Here is a 13,509-nt window from a genome sequence, read left to right as displayed (position 1 = left end):
TTGCGCCTCTTTTTTTCTTTGCGTCATGTGCTGTTTGGGGAGTGTTTTTTGGAAGGGCCATCCTGCGTGACACTGCAGTGCCACTCCTAGATGGGCACGGTGTTTGTGTCGGCCACTAGGGTCGCTTATCTTACTCACACAGCTACCTCATTGCGCCTCTTTTTTTCTTTGCGTCATGTGCTGTTTGGGGAGGGTTTTTTGGAAGGGCCATCCTGCGTGACACTGCAGTGCCACTCCTAGATGGGCACGGTGTTTGTGTCGGCCACTAGGGTCGCTTATCTTACTCACACAGCTACCTCATTGCGCCTCTTTTTTTCTTTGCGTCATGTGCTGTTTGGGGAGGGTTTTTTGGAAGGGCCATCCTGCGTGACACTGCAGTGCCACTCCTAGATGGGCACGGTGTTTGTGTCTGCCACTAGGGTCGCTTATCTTACTCACACAGCTACCTCATTGCGCCTCTTTTTTTCTTTGCGTCATGTGCTGTTTGGGGAGTGTTTTTTGGAAGGGCCATCCTGCGTGACACTGCAGTGCCACTCCTAGATGGGCCCGGTGTTTGTGTCGGCCACTAGGGTCGCTTATCTTACTCACACAGCTACCTCATTGCGCCTCTTTTTTTCTTTGCGTCATGTGCTGTTTGGGGAGGGTTTTTTGGAAGGGCCATCCTGCGTGACACTGCAGTGCCACTCCTAGATGGGCCCGGTGTTTGTGTCGGCCACTAGGGTCGCTTATCTTACTCACACAGCTACCTCATTGCGCCTCTTTTTTTCTTTGCGTCATGTGCTGTTTGGGGTGGGTTTTTTGGAAGGGCCATCCTGCGTGACACTGCAGTGCCACTCCTAGATGGGTCCGGTGTTTGTGTCGGCCACTAGGGTCGCTTATCTTACTCACACAGCTACCTCATTGCGCCTCTTTTTTTCTTTGCGTCATGTGCTGTTTGGGGAGTGTTTTTTGGAAGGGCCATCCTGCGTGACACTGCAGTGACACTCCTAGATGGGCACGGTGTTTGTGTCGGCCACTAGGGTCGCTTAGCTTAGTCATCCAGCGACCTAGGTGCAAATTTTAGGACTAAAAATAATATTGTGAGGTGTGAGGTATTCAGAATAGACTGAAAATGAGTGGAAATTATGGTTTTTGAGGTTAATAATACTTTGGGATCAAAATGACCCCCAAATTCTATGATTTAAGCTGTTTTTTAGTGTTTTTTAAAAAAAAACACCCGAATCCAAAACACACCCGAATCCGACAAAAAAAATTCGGTGAGGTTTTGCCAAAACGCGGTCGAACCCAAAACACGGCCGCGGAACCGAACCCAAAACCAAAACACAAAACCCGAAAAATTTCAAGTGCACATCTCTACAAATATGGTGTTACAGTTTAAAGAAATGTTTATGCCCCATTATTGTAAGAAAAGACAGAAGTATTTACCTGTCATCCCCAAACAATAATGTATGTCAACAAGACAAGCCTACAAAGTAAATTTCAGACATACCGGACGGGATGTAATGAAGTCCGAGTTTGGCGGCTGTGCGGGTTGTAGGACGAACTTGGCCGTTTTTGTTTTTTTAAAGGGGCAATCATGGTATAGACTTGTACATGATTGCCCCTTTAAAAAAACGTCCGATTTCAGCCAGCATCCTGAAAGGCCGCCGAGCTCAGCCTTTATTACATCCCAGCCACTGTATTTACTCCTTTGTGTGCAGCAATGGCGGAAAATGCGTTTCATATCCCATAATTTCCCACGCTAATTCATTTCTAACATTTTTAAATCTTAACTGAAATGTAATAAAAATTTACATGAGTTTTTTATTCACAAACAGATAGGACTGATAATATCACTCTCATATTGCTGTTGATATTGACTGGGTTTTTTCCGTACGTTTCCCCTAATTAAAATAATATGAAAGCCCAGAAAGACATAATGTCTAATTCTCCCAGGCCTCGCTGCTGCATTTGATAGTGTGGAGTACTCTCTACTCATACAAATGCTACATTGTCTAAGTCTTCAAGACACCATTTTACTTTATACTGATTTACATTGCAAAACATTCTTCTACTTCTTCTCCACTCTGTCAGTCCCTAAATTGGATGTCCGTATTTTACAAATACAATGTGAAATAATTCCACTAAATATACAAGGTATATTTGGGGAATATATACAAGGTGTATTTGGGGTGTATATGGGGCAATTAGCATGGTATAAGGGTGTATTGTATTGGTACAGTGTCTAGGGATCCAAAAACAGCATTATAGGTAAACAAATGAAAGTAATGATTTACTGGCAGCATAAATGAAACATAGTAACATAGTAGCTAAGGTTGAAAAAAGACAATTATCCATCGAGTTCAACCTATTTGTGGTCTCCTATGCAGGATTATTTGGTCTAAAATTTTGACTGATGCTGATGTCTGCTATTACGTTTTATCCCTCTTTTTATAGTAACTATAGTGCGTGACTAAGCACCATAACCCTGGATATCCTTATCCATTAGGAATTTATCTAACCCTTTCTTAAAGGTGTTGACTGAGTCCGCCATTACAACACCCTCAGGCAGGGAATTCCAAACACATATTGTCCTTACCGTGAAAAAGCCTTTACGCCGTATTGTGCGGAATCTCCTCTCCTCTAACCTGAGCGAGTGTCCACGAGTCCTCTGTGTTGATCTAACCAAAAACAGGTCCTGCGCAAGATCTGTGTATTGTCCCCTTATATATTTGTAGATGTTGATCATGTCCCCTCTTAGTCTCCTCTTTTCCAGTGTAAACATGCCTAGTCTTGCAAGCCTTTCCTCGTATTCCAGCATCTCCATGCCCTTAATTAGTTTGTTCGCCCGCCTCTGAACCTTTTCTAGCTCCTGGATATCCTTTTTGTAGTATGGTGCCCAGAATTGTACACAGTATTCAAGGTGTGGCCTCACTAGTGATTTATATAACGGGAGTATAACACTCTTGTCCCTTGCATCGATTCCCCGTTTTATGCATGATAATATCTTATTAGCCTTCTTTGCTGCAATCCTACTTTAGGTACTGCTGCTTAGTTTGCTATCTATGAGGACACCTAAGTCCTTTTCCAGTACAGAATCCCCCAATTTTACCCCATTTAGTATGTATGTGTTATTTTTGTTCTTGTTACCACAGTGCATTACCTTACACTTGTCTGTATTGACGCGCATTCTCCATTTCGCTGCCCATGCTTCTAATTTGACTAAGTCGTTCTGAAGCGACTCAGCATCCTCCTCCGTATTTATAGCCTTACACAATTTGGTATCATCTGCAAAAATTGACACCATGCTCTCTAGACCTTCTGTTAGGTCGTTAATGAAAATATTGAACAATAGTGGTCCTAATACTGAGCCTTGTGGCACACCACTTAGCACTTCAGTCCAATTTGAAAAAACAGGATTTTGATACCTACCGGTAAATCCTTTTCTCCTAGTCCGTAGAGGATGCTGGGGTCCACTTTATGACCATGGGGTATAGACGGTTCCGCAGGAGCCATGGGCACTCTTAAGACTTTTCAATAGGTGTGATCTGGCTCCTCCCCCTATGCCCCTCCTCCAGACCCCAGTTATAGGAACTGTGCCAAGGGAGGTGGACATTTCGAGGAAAGGATTTACTTTACTACTAGTGGTGAGATACATACCAGCTCACACATCAACCATGCCGCACAACATGGCATTCAACAGAACACACGCCAACAGGCATGAACCAATGACAGCAACATGCTGAAACTAATATAACACAACTTGTGTAACTGTAATAAAAAAAACTGCAGGTAAAGTACGCACTGGGACGGGAGCCCAGCATTCTCTACGGAGTAGGAGAAAATGATTTACCGGTAGGCATCAAAATCCTGTTTTCTCATACGTCCTAGAGGATGCTGGGGTCCACTTCATGACCATGGGGTTTATACCAAAGCGCCATTACGGGCGGGAGAGTGCGGATGACCCTGCAGCACCGATTGATCGAACTTGAGGTCTTCATCGGCCAAGGTGTCAAACTTGTAGAATTTTGCAAATGTGTTTGACCCCAAACAAGTAGCTGCTCAGCAAAGTTGCAAAGTCGAGACCCCCCGGGCAGCCGCCCAGGATGAGCCCACCTTCCTAGTGGAATGGGCCTTCACGACGTCGGCAACGGCAATCCAGCCATAGTATGAGCATGCTGAATCGTACCTCTGATCCAACGCGCAATAGACTGCTTGGAAGCAGGACACCCAATCTTGTTGGGAGCATACAGGACAAACAAAGACTGTTTTGCGTATTCGAGCTGTTCTAGCGACATAAAGCTTCAAAGCCCTAACCACATCTAGAGACTTTGGCTCAGTGAATGTGTCAGTAGCCAGTGGCACTACAATGGGTTGGTTTATGTGGAAAGATGAAACCACCTTTGGAAGAAAATGGTTTCTCTGCCCTATCTTCATGGAAGATCAGGTAAGGGCTCTTGTGAGACAAGGCCCCTAATTCCAACACCCGCCGTGTGGATGCCAATGCCAAAAGCATCACCACTTTCCAAGTGAGAAACTTCAACTCTATCTCTTGTAGAGGCTCAAACCAATCCGATTGAAGGAACTGCAACACCACGTTAAAGTCCCATGGTGCCACTGGAGGCACAAATGGAGGCTGGATGTGCAGAACCCCTTTCACGAAGGTCTGAACCTCTGGAAGAGAGGCCAATTGTTTTTGGAAGAACACTGACAAGGCCGAAATCTGGACCTTGATTGATCCCAATCGGAGGCCCGCCTCCACACCAGCCTGCAGAAAATGGAGAAAACGTCCCAACTGAAACTTTTCCGTAGGAGCCTTCTTGGATTCACACCAAGACACATATTTTCTCCAAATACGGTGGTAATGTTTCGACTTTACTCCTTTCCTGGCCTGAATAAGGGTGGGGATGACTTCCTTGGGAATACCCTTTCGGGCAGGATCCGGTGCTCAACAGCCATGCCATCAAACGTAGCCACGGTAAGTCTTGATACACGCACGGCCCCCCTGCAGGTCCTCGCAAAGAGAAAGAGGCCGAGGATCTTCTATGAGCAACTCCTGAAGATCTGGGTACCAAGCCCTCCTTGGCCAGTCTGGGGCAATGAAGATTGCTCGAACCCTTGTTCTTCTTATGATCCTGAGAACTTTTGGGATCAGCGGAAGTGGAGGGAAGACGTACACTGACCGGAATACCCACTGGGTCACTAGCGCATCCACTGCTATTGCTTGAGGGTCTCTCGACCTGGAACAATATTTCTGAAGCTTCTTGTTGAGACGAGATGACATTATGTCTACTTGAGGAACTCCCCAAAAACTCATCACTTCTGCGAAGACTTCTTGGTGGAGGCCCCACTCTCCTGGATGGAGATCATGTCTGCTGAGAAAGTCTGCTTCCCAGTTGTCTACTCCCGGAATGAAAATTGCCGACAGAGCCTTTACATGTCTTTCTGCCCAGAGGAGTATCTTTGCCTCCTCTGCCATTGCCGCTGTGCTTTTCGTTCCGCCCTGCCTGTTTATGTACGCAACTGCTGTTACATTGTCCGACTGGATCTGCACGGGATGATCTTGAAGAAGATGTACCGCTTGTTGAAGGCCGTTGTAAATGGCTCTCAACTCCAGCACGTTTATGTGAAGGTAGGTTTCCTGACTTGACCATTTTCCTTGGAAGCTTTCCCCCTGAGTGACAGCTCCCCAGCCTCAGAGACTTGCATCCGTGGTTACCAGGACCCAGTCCTGAATCCCAAACCTGCGTCCCTCTAGTAGGTGAGAACTGTGTAGCCACCACAGGAGCGAAATACTGGCTATTGACGACAGGATTATCTTCCGGTGCATGTGTAGATGGGATCCCGACCACTTGTCCAACAGGTCCCACTGGAATACTCTGGCATGGAACCTGCCAAACTGTATGGCCTTGTAGGCCGCCACCATCTTCCCCAACAATCGAATGCACTGATGGATCGACACACTTGATGGTTTCAATATCTGTTTTACCATTTTCTGGATTTCCAGAGCCTTTTCCACCGGAGGAAATACTCTCTGAACTTCTGTGTCCAGAATCATCCCGAGAAAAAACAATCTTGTCGTCGGTTCCAACTGTGACTTTGGATAATTTATGATCCAACCGTGTTGTTGGAGTAATGACAGGGAGAGTGTGATGTTTTGTAACAACTGCTCCCTGGATCTCGCCTTTATCAGGAGATCGTCTAGATAAGGAATTATATTGACTCCTTTTTGACGCAGGAGAACCATCATCTCCGCCATCACCTTGGTGAATACCCTCAGTGCCGTGGAGAGACCGAAAGGTAACGTCTGGAATTGGTAATGGCAATCCTGAACTGCGAATCTCAGAGAAGCCTTGTGAGGAGGATAAATGGGAACATGCAGGTAAGCATCCTTTATGTCTACAGACACCATGTAGTCCCCCATCCTCCAGACTGGAAATCACTGCCCTCAGTGATTCCATTTTGAACTTGAAACGTTTCAAGTAGAGATTCAGATTTTTAGGTTTAGAATCGGTCTGACCGAGCTGTCCGGCTTCGGAACTACAAAAAGGCTTGATTAAAATCCCTCCCCTTGTTGTGACAAAGGTACCAGGACTATGACCTGATCCTGACATAAGTTTTGGATTGCCGCTGTTACTGCTTCCCTTTCTGGAAGAGAAGCTGGCAAGGTCGATTTGAAAAATTGGCATGGGGGAATGTCTTGAAACTCCAGCTTGTATCCCTGGGATACTATCTGCAAAACCCAGGGGTCCAGGCCAGACAGAATCCAAACTTGGCAGAACAGTTAGAGACGTGCCCCCACCAGAGCGGCCTCCCGCAAAGGAGCCCCAGCGTCATGCTGAAGATTTGGCAGAAGTAGGGGTAGACTTCTGCTCCTGGGAACCTGGAGCCGCTGTGGACTTCTTTCCCTTTACGCTTCCCCTACCTGCAAAGAAGGGGGAACCTCTTGCTTTTTTGTATTTATTGGGCCGAAAGGACTGCATGTGCGGGTGATATGTTTTTTTTGCCGGTGCAGGCGCAGAGGGCAAAAATGTCGACTTACCTGCGGTAGCCGCCGAGACTAACGCATCCATTCCATCGCCAAATAAGGCCTCACCTTTATATGGGAGAGCCTCCATATTTCTTTTGGAATCTGCATCCGCGTTCCACTGGCGAATCCACAACGCCCGCCGAGCCGATACTGCCACGGTAGCGGCTTGTGAACTCAAGAGTCCAATATCTTTCATCGCTTCTAGCATGTATGCAGCAGCGTCTTTGATATTCCCTAACTTAAAGAGTATCTCATCTTTATCAATCGTGTCAATTTCTGATGACACGCTTTGTGACCATTTTTCAATATCGCGACTCACCCACGCACAAGCAATTGTGGGCCTGAGCAGCGTACCATTGGCAACATAAATGGATTTCAATGTAGTCTCCATTTTGCGGTCTGCTGGCTCCTTTAGTGAAGCTGTGCCAGGTGCAGGGAGAATTACCTTCTTTGTCAACCTGGACAGAGCACTGTCTAACACAGGGGGTGACTCCCATTTTTTTCTGTCCTCCACTGGGAAAGGATAAGCTATCTGAATTCTCTTGGGAATATGAAATTTCTTTCGGAATTCACCCACATCCCTTCAAAGAGAGTATTAAGCTCGTGGGAAGGAGGGAAAGTGACTATGGATTTCTTTTCTTTATAGAAATAAGCCTTCTCCTGAGGTGCAGGAGTGGCTTCCGTGACTTCCAGAACTTCCCTTATAGCTACAATCATATATTGTATTTACAAATTATGATCTATTTCTCTGGAATCACTATCGTCGACACAAGAATCAGTGTCCGTGTCGGTATCAGTATTCACAATATTTGCAAATGGTCTCTTATGTGACCCAGAGGGGTCGCCTGCGGATGGAAGAACAGAGCCCTGAAAAATCACATCCTCCACAGATTTTCTCCAGCATTCATCATGAGATTCAGACTTATCTAATCTCCTATTGATATGATGCATACTATCACGTATTTCTTTCACCCATGCAGGTTCTTGGTGTGCCGGCAACCACATTACAACTCTGTGTCCCTAAAATGCCTTCCTCCGGGGAGGAACTCCTTGCCTCAGACATGTCTTACACACGTGTACAACACACACTCATAGACACACCGGGACTTACAGGGGACAGACCCAAAGTAAAATCTGTCAGTGGGACACAGTTTAGGAGCAGCCAGTTCACAATCCAGCGCCAAAGAAAAAATCCCTGTACCGCGTATTTTGTACACAGAGACAAAATCCGCATGTCGCGTACTCCGTACACAGAAACCTTTAAGCGCTATTATATTATGAATAATATGTTTTAGCACCCAGGCCCCCCCTTTTCTCTTACGTCCTAGAGGATGCTGGGGACTCCGTAAGGACCATGGGGATAGACGGGCTCCGCATGAGACATGGGCACTAAGAAAGAACTTTAGGTATGGGTGTGCACTGGCTCCTCCCTCTATGCCCCTCCTCCAGACCTCAGTTTATTACTGTGCCCAGAGGAGACTGGGTGCATTACAGGGAGCTCTCCTGAGTTTTCCTGAAAAAGAAAGTATTTGTTAGGTTTTTTATTTTCAGGGAGCCTGCTGGCAACAGACTCCCTGCAGGGACTGAGGGGAGAGAAACAGACCTACTTTAATGTTAGGCTCTGTTTCTTAGGCTACTGGACACCATTAGCTCCAGAGGGAACGGAACGCAGGTCTCACCCCGCAGTTCGTCCCAGAGCCGCGCCGCCGTCCTCCTTGCAGAGCCGGAAGATAGAAGCCGGGTGAGTATGTGAAGAAAGAAGACTTCAAAGGCTATGCGCCATTGCTCCCACACAGCACACACAAACGGCAGTCACTGTAAGGGTGCAGGGCGCAGGGGGGGGGGGGGGGCGCCCTGGGCAGCAATATGGACCTCCAAAGGTGGCAATAACCTTATATACAGGCTGGGCACTGTATATATGGGAGTTCCCCCTAGTGATGAGCGCCTGAAATTTTTCGGGTTTTGTGTTTTGGTTTTGGGTTCGGTTCCGCGGCCGTGTTTTGGGTTCGACCGCGTTTTGGCAAAACCTCACCGAATTTTTTTTGTCGGATTCGGGTGTGTTTTGGATTCGGGTGTTTTTTTCAAAAAACCCTAAAAAACAGCTTAAATCATAGAATTTGGGGGTCATTTTGATCCCATATTATTATTAACCTCAAAAACCATAATTTCCACTCATTTTCAGTCTATTCTGTATACCTCACACCTCACAATATTATTTTTAGTCCTAAAATTTGCACCGAGGTCGCTGGATGACTAAGCTAAGCGACCCTAGTGGCCGACACAAACACCTGGCCCATCTAGGAGTGGCACTGCAGTGTCACGCAGGATGTCTCTTCCAAAAAACCCTCCCCAAACAGCACATGACGCAAAGAAAAAAAGAGGCGCAATGAGGTAGCTGTGTGAGTAAGATTAGCGACCCTAGTGGCCGACACAAACACCGGGCCCATTTAGGAGTGGCACTGCAGTGTCACGCAGGATGTCCCTTCCAAAAAACCCTCCCCAAACAGCACATGACGCAAAGAAAAAAAGAGGCGCAATGAGGTAGCTGTGTGAGTAAGTTTAGCGACCCTAGTGGCCGACACAAACACCGGGCCCATCTAGGAGTGGCACTGCAGTGTCACGCAGGATGGCCCTTCCAAAAAACCCTCCCCAAACAGCACATGACGCAAAGAAAAAAAGAGGCGCAATGAGGTAGCTGTGTGAGTAAGATTAGCGACCGTAGTGGCCGACACAAACACCGGGCCCATTTAGGAGTGGCACTGCAGTGTCACGCAGGATGTCCCTTCCAAAAAACCCTCCCCAAACAGCACATGACGCAAAGAAAAAAAGAGGCGCAATGAGGTAGCTGTGTGAGTAAGATTAGCGACCCTAGTGGCCGACACAAACACCGGGCCCATCTAGGAGTGGCACTGCAGTGTCACGCAGGATGGCCCTTCCAAAAAACACTCCCCAAACAGCACATGACGCAAAGAAAAAAAGAGGCGCAATGAGGTAGCTGTGTGAGTAAGATTAGCGACCGTAGTGGCCGACACAAACACCGGGCCCATTTAGGAGTGGCACTGCAGTGTCACGCAGGATGTCCCTTCCAAAAAACCCTCCCCAAACAGCACATGACGCAAAGAAAAAAAGAGGCGCAATGAGGTAGCTGTGTGAGTAAGATTAGCGACCCTAGTGGCCGACACAAACACCGGGCCCATTTAGGAGTGGCACTGCAGTGTCACGCAGGATGTCCCTTCCAAAAAACCCTCCCCAAACAGCACATGACGCAAAGAAAAAAAGAGGCGCAATGAGGTAGCTGTGTGAGTAAGATTAGCGACCCTAGTGGCCGACACAAACACCGGGCCCATCTAGGAGTGGCACTGCAGTGTCACGCAGGATGGCCCTTCCAAAAAACACTCCCCAAACAGCACATGACGCAAAGAAAAAAAGAGGTGCAATGAGGTAGCTGACTGTGTGAGTAAGATAAGCGACCCTAGTGGCCGACACAAACACCGGGCCCATTTAGGAGTGGCACTGCAGTGTCACGCAGGATGTCCCTTCCAAAAAACCCTCCCCAAACAGCACATGACGCAAAGAAAAAAAGAGGCGCAATGAGGTAGCTGTGTGAGTAAGATTAGCGAACGTAGTGGCCGACACAAACACCGGGCCCATTTAGGAGTGGCACTGCAGTGTCACGCAGGATGTCCCTTCCAAAAAACCCTCCCCAAACAGCACATGACGCAAAGAAAAAAAGAGGCGCAATGAGGTAGCTGTGTGAGTAAGATTAGCGACCCTAGTGGCCGACACAAACACCGGGCCCATCTAGGAGTGGCACTGCAGTGTCACGCAGGATGGCCCTTCCAAAAAACCCTCCCCAAACAGCACATGACGCAAAGAAAAAAAGAGGCGCAATGAGGTAGCTGTGTGAGTAAGATTAGCGACCGTAGTGGCCGACACAAACACCGGGCCCATTTAGGAGTGGCACTGCAGTGTCACGCAGGATGTCCCTTCCAAAAAACCCTCCCCAAACAGCACATGACGCAAAGAAAAAAAGAGGCGCAATGAGGTAGCTGTGTGAGTAAGATTAGCGACCCTAGTGGCCGACACAAACACCGGGCCCATTTAGGAGTGGCACTGCAGTGTCACGCAGGATGTCCCTTCCAAAAAACCCTCCCCAAACAGCACATGACGCAAAGAAAAAAAGAGGCGCAATGAGGTAGCTGTGTGAGTAAGATTAGCGACCCTAGTGGCCGACACAAACACCGGGCCCATCTAGGAGTGGCACTGCAGTGTCACGCAGGATGGCCCTTCCAAAAAACACTCCCCAAACAGCACATGACGCAAAGAAAAAAAGAGGTGCAATGAGGTAGCTGACTGTGTGAGTAAGATAAGCGACCCTAGTGGCCGACACAAACACCGGGCCCATTTAGGAGTGGCACTGCAGTGTCACGCAGGATGTCCCTTCCAAAAAACCCTCCCCAAACAGCACATGACGCAAAGAAAAAAAGAGGCGCAATGAGGTAGCTGTGTGAGTAAGATTAGCGAACGTAGTGGCCGACACAAACACCGGGCCCATTTAGGAGTGGCACTGCAGTGTCACGCAGGATGTCCCTTCCAAAAAACCCTCCCCAAACAGCACATGACGCAAAGAAAAAAAGAGGCGCAATGAGGTAGCTGTGTGAGTAAGATTAGCGACCCTAGTGGCCGACACAAACACCGGGCCCATCTAGGAGTGGCACTGCAGTGTCACGCAGGATGGCCCTTCCAAAAAACCCTCCCCAAACAGCACATGACGCAAAGAAAAAAAGAGGCGCAATGAGGTAGCTGTGTGAGTAAGATTAGCGACCCTAGTGGCCGACACAAACACCGGGCCCATTTAGGAGTGGCACTGCAGTGTCACGCAGGATGTCCCTTCCAAAAAACCCTCCCCAAACAGCACATGACGCAAAGAAAAAAAGAGGCGCAATGAGGTAGCTGTGTGAGTAAGATTAGCGACCCTAGTGGCCGACACAAACACCGGGCCCATCTAGGAGTGGCACTGCAGTGTCACGCAGGATGGCCCTTCCAAAAAACACTCCCCAAACAGCACATGACGCAAAGAAAAAAAGAGGCGCAATGAGGTAGCTGTGTGAGTAAGATTAGCGACCGTAGTGGCCGACACAAACACCGGGCCCATTTAGGAGTGGCACTGCAGTGTCACGCAGGATGTCCCTTCCAAAAAACCCTCCCCAAACAGCACATGACGCAAAGAAAAAAAGAGGCGCAATGAGGTAGCTGTGTGAGTAAGATTAGCGACCCTAGTGGCCGACACAAACACCGGGCCCATCTAGGAGTGGCACTGCAGTGTCACGCAGGATGGCCCTTCCAAAAAACACTCCCCAAACAGCACATGATGCAAAGAAAAAAAGAGGCGCAATGAGGTAGCTGTGTGAGTAAGATTAGCGACCGTAGTGGCCGACACAAACACCGGGCCCATTTAGGAGTGGCACTGCAGTGTCACGCAGGATGTCCCTTCCAAAAAACCCTCCCCAAACAGCACATGACGCAAAGAAAAAAAGAGGCGCAATGAGGTAGCTGTGTGAGTAAGATTAGCGACCCTAGTGGCCGACACAAACACCGGGCCCATTTAGGAGTGGCACTGCAGTGTCACGCAGGATGTCCCTTCCAAAAAACCCTCCCCAAACAGCACATGACGCAAAGAAAAAAAGAGGCGCAATGAGGTAGCTGTGTGAGTAAGATTAGCGACCCTAGTGGCCGACACAAACACCGGGCCCATCTAGGAGTGGCACTGCAGTGTCACGCAGGATGGCCCTTCCAAAAAACACTCCCCAAACAGCACATGACGCAAAGAAAAAAAGAGGCGCAATGAGGTAGCTGACTGTGTGAGTAAGATAAGCGACCCTAGTGGCCGACACAAACACCGGGCCCATTTAGGAGTGGCACTGCAGTGTCACGCAGGATGTCCCTTCCAAAAAACCCTCCCCAAACAGCACATGACGCAAAGAAAAAAAGAGGCGCAATGAGGTAGCTGTGTGAGTAAGATTAGCGAACGTAGTGGCCGACACAAACACCGGGCCCATTTAGGAGTGGCACTGCAGTGTCACGCAGGATGTCCCTTCCAAAAAACCCTCCCCAAACAGCACATGACGCAAAGAAAAAAAGAGGCGCAATGAGGTAGCTGTGTGAGTAAGATTAGCGACCCTAGTGGCCGACACAAACACCGGGCCCATCTAGGAGTGGCACTGCAGTGTCACGCAGGATGGCCCTTCCAAAAAACCCTCCCCAAACAGCACATGACGCAAAGAAAAAAAGAGGCGCAATGAGGTAGCTGTGTGAGTAAGATAAGCGACCCTAGTGGCCGACACAAACACCGTGCCCATTTAGGAGTGGCACTGCAGTGTCACGCAGGATGTCCCTTCCAAAAAACCCTCCCCAAACAGCACATGACGCAAAGAAAAAAAGAGGCGCAATGAGGTAGCTGACTGTGTGAGTAAGATAAGCGACCCTAGTGGCCGACACAA

This window comes from Pseudophryne corroboree, chromosome 9 (assembly GCF_028390025.1).
Source record: "Pseudophryne corroboree isolate aPseCor3 chromosome 9, aPseCor3.hap2, whole genome shotgun sequence".
Classification (NCBI taxonomy): Eukaryota; Metazoa; Chordata; class Amphibia; order Anura; family Myobatrachidae; genus Pseudophryne; species Pseudophryne corroboree.
This window is presented reverse-complemented; position numbering follows the sequence as displayed.